Here is a 10,500-nt window from a genome sequence, read left to right on the forward strand (position 1 = left end):
GTCCAGGGGCTCTACACAACAGTTGTGTTCTCACTTCCAGCACCCAATACTTCTGATAAATAGCACTTATTGGCTTACCACATTGATTTTTTTTTTTACCATAATGGTAAAACAATATGTTTACACTTTAAAAAGATGATATACTTTAACTGTTTACCCAGCGGTTTATTTTCAAAGTAGATTGTATACCTCTATCGACTTTCAATTCTGTGCAAAGAAATTCAAGGAAAAAATATTTTTCGATGAGTGAATGCATCAGATTTAAACACAAATTAGATTCCAGTTAGTTTGTTAGTACTGTGTATCATGAGCAATTACCATTGTTATTTTCTCAGCCTCTTAGAAATACATCCTGTCATCATGCACTCGTTCCAGTGCTTACTGCAGATAATTGCTTTGGAATGGGTTCCTGACAATGACATGCACGTTGCTTGTTTTCACAGCCTCTTTAGGTCACATGGAGCCACACAACCTCATACCCATGAGGAATACCTGGGAAAGGGTGACAACACAGAAATGCAGTTGGGTTCTAGTTGTCACCCCTTAACAGGAAGTGTCTGAACAAGTACCTTCACAACAGAATCACCAGGAATTAATTTAAAGTGCATGTAAACCCAAAATCTATTCTCAGAATGTTTGGCTTTGTGTCTCACTTTTTACAGATTTGTATAATTATATAGCATATAATCTTTGTAATATAATTATAAAATATACATAATTGGACACTGTTAAGCCATTGCCTCGCAATTAACATCAGTGTTGTCAGCCTGCCATGCACACATTTCCCTTCAGTTGTTTGTTGGTCTGCCTATTAGGTCTGCAGGAGGCATAAGCAAGACGTATAGGCTGCACAACAGCCAACTGAAGCTGCCATCAATTGCAATGCAGTGACTTAGCATTGCCCACCTGCAACTGGAAGAGCTGTTGATGGTAGGCTCAAGAAACCTTGAAACAGATATATAAAACAATGTAAAAAATAGATTTCAGAGTTACATGTGTTAGTTGGGTGTAGCTCTACTTTAACTAATCTCAAAAGTCCACCTATACTTGGTTGTTAATGTCCTAAAATACACTATATTGTCAAAAGTATTGGAACACCCTTCCAAATTGTTGCATTCAGATGTTCCATTCACCTCCATGACCACAGGTGTATAAAATCAAGCACCTACTGTAGACATGCAGACTGCTTCTACAAACATTTGTGAAAGAATGGGTCGCTCTCAGGAGCTCACTGAATTCAAGCATGGTATCGTGTTAGGGTGCCATCTGTGCCATAAGTCCATCCGTGATATTTCCTTGCTACTAAATATTCCACGGTAAACTGTTAGTGGTATTATAACAATGTAGATGTTGGCTTGGCCCCTTAGATCCAGTGAAGGGAACTCTTAAAGAGTCAGTATACTAAGGCATTTTGGACAATATCATGCTCTCAACTTTGTGGGAACAGTTTGGGGATGGCCCCTTCCTGTCCCAACATGACTGCACACCAGTGTACAAAGCAAGGTCCATAAAGACATGGATGAGCGAGTTTGGGGTGGGGGAACTTAACTGGCCTGCACAGAGTTCTGACTTCAACCCGATAGAACACCTTTGGGATGAATTAGAGCGGAGCCTGCGAGCCAGGCCTTCTCATCTGACTACAGCGCCTGACCTCACAAATGCGTTTCTGGAAGAATGGTCAAACATTCCCATAGACACACTCCAAATCCTTCTGGACAGCCTTCTCAGTAGAGTTGAAGCTGTTATAGCTGCAAAGGGTGAGCCAACTCAATATTGAACCCTACGGACTAAGACTGGAATGCCATTAACGTTAATGTGCATATAAAGGCAGGTGTCCCAATACTTTTGGCAATATAGTGTATATACACTGCTCAAAAAAACTAAAGGAACACTTTTTAATCAAAGTATAGCATTAAGTCAATGAAACTCCTGGGATATTGATCTAGTCAGTTAAGTAGAAGAGGGGGTTGTTAATCAGTTTCAGCTGCTTTGGTGTTAATGAAATTAACAACAGGTGCACTAGATGGGCAACAATGAGATGACCCCCAAAACAGGAATGGTTTTACAGGTGGAGGCCACTGGCAATTTTTTCCCTACTCGTCTCTCCTGACTGTTTTTCACTAGTTTTGCATTTGGCTAGGGTCAGTGTCACTACTGGTAGCATGAGGCGATACCTGGACCCTACAGAGGTTGCATAGACTCCTCCAGGATGGCACATCAATACGTGCCATTGCCAGAAGGTTTGCTGTGTCTCCCAGAACAGTCTTAAGAGCATGGAGGAGATTCCAGGAGACAGGCAGTTACTCTAGGATAGCTGGACAGGGCTGTAGAAAGTCCTTAACCCATCAGCAGGACTGGTATCTGCACCTTTGTGCAAGGAGGAATAGGATGAGCACTGCCAGAGCCCTACAAAATGACCTCCAGCAGGCCACTGGTGTGAATGTTTCTGACCAAACTATCAGAAACAGACTTCATGAGGGTGGCCTAAGGGCCCAACGTCCTCTAGTGGGCCCTGTGCTTACTGCCCAGCACCATAGAGCTCGATTGGCATTTGCCATTGAATACCAGAATTGGCAGGTCCGCCCGCTTTTCACATAATGAGAGCAGGTTCACCCTGAGCACATGTGACATACGTGAAAGGGTTTAGAGTAGCCGTGGAGAACATTGTGCTACCTGTAACATCATTCAGCATGACCGTTTTGGTGGTGGGTCAGTGATGGTCTGGGGAGGCATATCCATGGAGGGATCCACAGACCTCTGCAGGCTAGAAAATGGCACCCTGACTGCCATTAGGTATTGGGATGGAATCCTTGGACCCATTGTCAGAACCTACGCTGGTGCAGTGGGTCCTGGGTTCCTTCTGGTGCACGACAATGCCCAGCCTCATGTGGCGAGAGTATGCAGGCAGTTTCTGGAGGATGAAGGAATTGATGTCATTGAATGGCCCCCATGTTTGCCTGACCTAAATCCAATAGAACACCTCTGGGATATCATGTTTCGGTCCATCCAATGCTGCCAGGTTGCACCTCAGACTGTCCAGGAGCTCAGTGATGCCCTGGTCCAGGTCTGGGAGGAAATACCCCAGGACACCATCCGTTGTCTCATTAGGAGCATGCCCCGACATTGTCAGGCACGCATACAAGCACGTGGGGGCCATACAAACTACTGCGTACCATTCTGTGTTGCTGCAATGAAATTTCAGCAAAATGGACTAGCCTGCTGCATCATTTTTTTACTTTGATTTCTTGGGCGTCTTTGAATTTAGTCCTCTGTAGGTTGATCATTTTCAGTTCCATCAAATGATGGAACATCCTTAAGTTCGTAACACATTACCCAGTCCATATTAGTATAGATATCCAGCATGAGATTTTTCCCCATTGAGATCTGATGTGTTTTCAAAGTGTTCCTTTAATGTTTTTGAGCAGTGTATTAGTAGAATAGGTAAAACTGTTAATTGGTTATAGGTATTGACTTCAACAGCTGCTCATTTATCACTAAAACAATATCATGCTTTTTGTTAACCCAGAGATCTTCTCTTATTTATTTTTTAAATAAATAACTACATAGTCTATGAACTCTGTGCAATAAATGGTAATGCTACCTGTCAATAAGTGCATTCTGCTTTGCTGTGTCTTTGAGTCCTCCTCTCCTGAGGATTGTTCAGGCTTTGGTAATTGGACGTTTCAGTGGCATCATATATTGCTGAAAGTACCATTATGCTATTGTCTTTCTGCCTGTGTCCAGTGAAAATGATTAATGTCTAGATGGGGAAAGCTATTCTCTGTCTGGTGATGATCTTGCATTGATGAACTGTCTTCAGCAGATATATATAGAGTGGAGGAACTATTCTCCAAAGACCCGGTGACTTTAAAAATTGTCTATTTTACGGCATTTTTGTCTAGCTGCAAAAATACATAGTGGAACTTTGCTGACGAATCATTTCAGAAAAATGCTTGATATCAAAATAGCCCAAAACGCTACCTTTGTCCTGGATGTTACGCTAAAGGCACACTTCAGTCAAGCATGACAATTGTGCATTTAAACTGACTCAAGGGACAGAGGCTACCTGCTGAGTGGCTCTAATTTCCATCCTAGCATTCATCTTGTGCAGCTGGCTGTCCTGTTGGCTGAATCCCAATACTTGCCACAGCATTCTCATCTTCTGAGGCCTTGAAACTGAAATTGCAGGACTGCAGACCAAGTGTTCCCAGCACTACCCTATCTTTAAATTTGATGTAGAGAGTGGAGACTACCAAAGACCACCTAGGTGTCCAGCCCCAGTCACCGCTGCAACCTCTGCAAGCCCCAATCCTATGTCTTTGTTATTAAATAGAATATTAAAGTTCTAGGCAAAAAGCTAATGAAAAACATGCAGTCCTGAGATTAATACAACCTGATCACAATGTATTGTCAGGAGGATTGTACCACATACAGTCTAGGAATACTGTGGTGCAGCACCCCCCCCCCCCAGCCTACTGATTGAACAGTGAAAGAGCAGCCACAGACTGATGAGGTCATCCCTCTGCTCATCTCCCTATGTTCCTTTTCAGCTCATTTACACGCAGCATATCTGGTTGGTTTCCTCGTCTGCCCTTCTCTCTCTCAGTCTGAGTGCTGTTTGTATATTGGATTAAAGGGCCGATACCAAGTCAAATTGAGGTGCTTATAGTAACAGCATTTAAACAAAATAAATGTAATAATTTATTTCAGAGCTGTATTCATTTGTGACTTATATGCCTGCAGTTCAGCTTTAGTAATTTACCCATATTATCATTAATTTATTGTATTTGAAAATCACAATCCAGTCAGAGACTCTGCCATGGGAAACACAAAACAATACTGCTGCAGATATAAAGAGCAGGCACCTAGAGGTATCTGCACATACCTGCAGCAGTCAAGTGATTATTGTGCTATTATGACAGGCAAAGTCCCAAAACCTCCCAATAATGTTGGTGCTTGTTGCTATGCCTCCCACACACATTCCTGTTGGCCCAGTCAATATGGTGGGCAGCCACACTGGCAAATATGAATGTTCTGTATATATCCCTACAGAACAGACAGTGCACAGTCTACGTGTGCTTTTCTGCTTCACTGCAAGAAGGAAACAGGAAACTATATCATAGATGTAGCTACAACCTAATAAACACTGCCATCTATTGGTTGAAGAATATATCTCTACTGAATTCTAATGTAGTTGTTGCACAAAATACATGAACACTGTATTCACACACCTCCACTCGACTCAACCTCCACTCCTTACATTAGTCCAGTCTGTTTCAGTTCACTAAGAGATGTCATCTCTTCATCAGAAGCTCTGATCCACTCTGGCTCTGGTTTTATTGATACGTGAGCAACACAGGACAGACGTTTGGCTGGGATGCCTTTATTGCTTTTGGTGGATTTCCTGATTGAAGCATCTTGTGGATTGGTTTCTTCTTTTACAGCATTTAGATTGCGTTAATTTCTATTTCTGTGTCACTTTGTTGCTTATCCTCATGTGAGATTGATGTGGAATTTTCTTCAGTTTGAAATGTTTGTGTTAGTTCATGAAATGTTGAACACACTGAAGTTTCATCAACAATTACACTTCTACTAATAGTTACCTTGTTTGTGTATTGGTGTAGATTTCTGTATATCTTTTGAGATTCACTGTACCCCACAAGTTCACCTTCCTTTGCGCAAGCATCCCATTTTGTACGTTTTTCTTTTGGGATGTGCACATAGTCTTTGTTTCCAAAATGATTTAGATGGTAAAATTTGGGGCATTTGCAATCCACAGTTCATATAGAGTTGTCTCAGGTAATTTTCCTGATAGTTAATTTTGGAGATAGCATGTAGTCATAACTGCCTCTCTCCAGTATGTTGTTGGCATATCTGTATCAAACAGCATGGTTCTTCCACTCTCACATAGAGTACGGTTTATTCTTTCTGCAACCCTTTTTGATCTGGATTGTATGATACAGTAGTTTGAAATATTATTCCATGCTTTCTGAGAATCGCCTGTGTGTTATCACCTGTATATTCAGTTCCATTGTTTGCGTGCAGAACACTAGGCATTTTTACAAATGTGTTGCTTATTTGAGCCAAATACTGTTCAAGTTTCTCTGGTACTTCACTTTTGTTGTGTAACAGATATAGTATAGTATACCTGGAGTAATCATCTATAAAAGTTAGATAATATCTCTTCTTTCCTGGAGTCAATTTTTCCATTGGACCACAAAAATCTGAATTTAAGTCCAGCTGAGTCCAATTTTTTTTTTTAGCTCTGCTGTTACTGTACATTTGAAAAGTTTTTCTTGTCATTTTTCCTTTTACATAGCTGATGCATTTCATTGTTTGATCACATGGACTAATTTTGAATCCACTTGCATAGCCATTCTGAGGTAATGTCTTTATTATATCAGGACTTCTGAGCCCTGTATGGATGCAGTTTTAATGTTTTTTACATAGTTAGTCATAGTTAATCTGGCTGAAAAAAGACAAAAGTCCATCCAGTTCAACCATAGAAAAAAAAAGTTATAATCCTATACCCAGAGTTGATCCAGAGGAAGTAAAAAAAAACCCAGCAAAGCACGATCCAATTTGCTCCTCCTGGGAAAAACATTCCTTCCTGATCCCCCGAGAGGCAATCGGATATTCCCTGGATCAACTTTACCTATAAATGTTAGTATCCAGTTATATTCTGTATATCTAGGAAAGAATCCAGGCCTTTTTTGAAGCAATCCACTGAGCTGGCCAGAACCAACTCTTGAGGGAGTCTATTCCACATTTTCACAGCTCTCACTGTGAAGAAACCTTTCCGTGTTTGGAGATTACATTTATTTTCCTCCAGACGTAAAGAGTGCCCCCTTGTCCTCTGTCATGATTATATGTTTAATGGCTCTGTGTTGTATGGAGTATGAAGTTATGAAAGGACAGACTTGTGATTTGTTTGGTGCTGCCTTGTTTTCTAATAATGTGGCTCTATAAAATGGTGTGTTCCTAATACGCATGCGCCTAGCATATAAATTGGCGTCTCACGGCCCGGCGTTATTGGCAATTCCCCCCAGACAACGTGCGGTTGCATGAAACGCGTAGGAGGAGCCAGCAACGCCGTGACGTCACGCCGCCGGAGCATCGTGGAGCTCCGGCAACTATCTTATACACTGGACGGTTAGTCCATGCTGATTTTATCTTGTTCAATTTTACCGCACTCATACGTGGATATTCGCTTATGCCCCAATAAATGTTATACAATACTACACTATGGAGATGTCTCTGCTTTGACTCCCTTGGGGAGTATTAATTCACAGCCATCCATCTGACCACCAAAGAGGGAACCTCCATAATTTTCAGAGGGTTGACAGCTACACCCAAACTATCACCTGAGGGAGACTCCAGACCATCCTGACGTCCTACCACTAATTCTTGGGACCACATGAGGCAAATCACCAGATTCTGGTACTCTCCATACTGACAGATGACATCAGGAAACGTTATACTAACGCACATTAATCTGCGCGTTCTGGTGAGTGCGCATTCTTTACGCACCTAATATCACAACATTCTGTCTATAGGAGGATATAGGAATACTGGAGCACTTCAAGTCACTTGATGAACTGTATATATATACTTTTATTCATTATGTATATTTATTAGATTACTTGATTTATCTTTAGCGCTGCACATTTTATTTATATTGTCTTTTAGAGGTTTTTATGGTTACCTGGTGCACAGCTGCTTTTACTTTCTATGTGCGCTCACATTTACTTGCTATATAATACTCCAATGTCAGTTCATCACCTGGATGTTCATCAAGTGCTGTTAAAAGTTTTCATAACTTTCTGGTAAACCACTAAATAATAGTTCTGCGACATGAAAATCTTTTATTTCCTGGCCAACCTCACGTCAGTACACCTGGGTTAACCGCTCTCTCCAGTCTCTCAGGACCACCTTTTCCTAGCAAATAAAAGCAAGCCTCTCTTCTCTCTCCATTCTCTTTTTTTGGTTGGACTCCAGGCCACCAGGTTGGAGGTAGGATTGATTTCACCCCCCTACCGAAACTCCGATCCCTGGTTCAGCCTTTCCTGGGTTGGAAGGTCCAGAATGATAGAGGTAAACCCTCTTAAAACTGGGCTCTCATGGTGCCAGGGCTGTGGGCACAAAATGCTTAAACAGCATACCAATCCTTGGCTGTGTTGTTGCCTCAAGGCTGTGTGTTTCCCTCAACTGTTTCTCTGTCCCTAGAAGCAGTTTCCGGCCGCTCTCTCCTTGCTTTCTGTCAAACAGGGTTGATATCACGGGGGGGGGGTCTTGTTGTGGAGGGCGCGAGCAACAGGCATTGCTTTGCAGCTCCCCAAGCTAAAGCCAGGAGCCGCAATGGCTCCTGTGCTGTATGCCACAGCTAGAAAAGGTGAGTTGCTGTGCTGTGTATTGTAGACTGTAACCTTTTTTGTGGCTCTAATGACCTGCACTTGTGTGTGTAATTACAGCTTGTTAGTCGGATGTTTCCTGAGTCAGATGTTTCCTAAAATCTGCTGCCATCCTGAGTAACTCATTACTTTGCTTCCAGGTAAAGTAAGGTTTCCTAAAGTGCCGGTTCAAAAAAAAAAAAAGAATGGGAAAGAAGAGATTGCTTTCTTCTTTAATTCTTACTTTTTCTCACTTTAGCCATGAGCTCCCCACAGCCACAAAGAGCACAAAGATCATCATAAAGGTAGGAAGGAGCTACGTGGGCCAGAAACACGGGAGCTGTGCACTAGGCAAACAAGGTGTGTCGTCTTTATAGGTGCAGAAGTCCTAAAAAAAGACATTTGTGGAAGGAAAAGTCCCACCACTGCTCAATTTCTCTGCACACATCTGGGTCATGTGCAGGGTATAGACCTCAAGCAACTGCCAGTCCAGGCCGCAGTAAATCTCTGGTCAGAGTCAATAATGACAAGAGGTCTTCCTTCTGAGGGCCTTTGCTGGGCTTGTTCAGCACCATCCTTCCCCGCAAAACTCTTGTGTGCAGAATGCATTAGAGATGTGGCCACAGCAAAGGAAGCAGAGGCACTTAGGAAAAAGAATTATATCCACGAGTTAGTGGCTGAGAGTATGCATTTGGTCTCTACCGCAAGTACTTCCAAGCCCTTAGAGTCAAAAGCACATCTGAGCAAAAGTGAGACACCACCGGTGAATTAAATATCCTCAGGTACATCATCGGAATCAGAAGAACCATCTAAACTTCCAGCTCATAGATCCTTACATTATGGCAGTTAAGGAGGACATAGAGTGGGAGCAAGACTCCCAGCCAGAAAAATAAAGGATATTTTCCAAACCAGGGGGCTACATTCCCATTGATGATGGAAATCTGCAAATTATTTGAGAAGGAATAGGAGAGGCCAGAAAAAAAGGAAAATATACAGAATCGTTTTTCAAAATTATACCCATTCAGGGCCACGGATGCCACCTTTGGGAGACTGATCTAGGAGTAGACACAGCACTGCAGCACCTAGGAAGGCACATGTCCCTAACCTTAGAAGATTCTAATACCTTTAGACACCCAATGGATAGGCATGCAGATGCAGACCTTAAGAAGATCTAGTTAACCGCAGATGCGGCCTGTCACTCGGTCATAGCTCTAACCTCCATTTCCAGGGCTCTAAAGGTCTGGGTCATAAATGTTGAGACAGCCCTAAGATCAGGCATAGAGACAGCCAGAATTATAACGGCACTGGAGAAACTCAACTTGATGGCTGCCTTTCTGGCAGAATCAGTCATAGACCTGGTAAAACTGCTAGCAGGCTCATGGCTTATTCTGTGACAGCGACGAGGGCCCTGTGGTTGCAGCATTGGGTAGCAGATGCCTCCTCAAAACAGGCACTTTGTAAAATTAAATCTAATGGCAGGATGTTATCTGTAGAAACCTTAGAGGAGGCTGTCAAGTCACTGGAGGGAAGTCGGACCTGTTTCCACAAAGACCAACAAACCGCTTGTTCAGGCCAATCTGACTCAGAAGAGCTTGAGAGACGAGATTGTATAGGCCAGGATGAGAATATGCTAGATCCCAATGGAGAGGGGCACAAAGCTCCTTTCTACAGAACTGAAGCACAGGGCAGCAAAAACTGCCAAGAAAGCTGAGAAGTCTTTTTGACCATCCACCCCTCCAGGTGGGTGACAATAAAACAAGGATACAAGATAATATTTTGAGAAAAAACACCAGATATCTTTGTCCAAACAGAATGGCCACAAGATCAGAGGAAACAGAGATGCTTCTGAGGATATGTGATCGAGTTACATCAAAAGAATGCAATCTCTCCAGTTCAACTGAGACAGCAGAGAAAAGGAGTTTACTCACCAGTTTATTTGGTGTCCAAAGCATCGGGGGATCTCAGACCAGTCTTAGTCCTAAGGTCTTTGAACCATTTTATTAAAAATGGAATCAATATTTACAATTATATCGATTCTGCAACCAGGAGATGGGCTAATATTGGTCGATTTGGCAGACGCTTATCTGCATGCATAAAAATCACCAAAAAT

General features: G+C 42.4%; 1 pseudogene; it reads left to right on the forward strand.

Moving 5' to 3' along the window:
- The first annotated feature begins 8,913 nt into the window (after positions 1-8,913).
- Positions 8,914-10,114, forward strand: LOC149460411 (uncharacterized; annotated as a pseudogene).
- Positions 10,115-10,500: the final 386 nt, after the last annotated feature.

The sequence above is a fragment of the Staurois parvus genome, unplaced genomic scaffold (assembly GCF_062004578.1).
Source record: "Staurois parvus isolate SC_StPar_1 unplaced genomic scaffold, SC_StPar_1.0 ptg000230l, whole genome shotgun sequence".
Taxonomy (NCBI): domain Eukaryota; kingdom Metazoa; phylum Chordata; class Amphibia; order Anura; family Ranidae; genus Staurois; species Staurois parvus.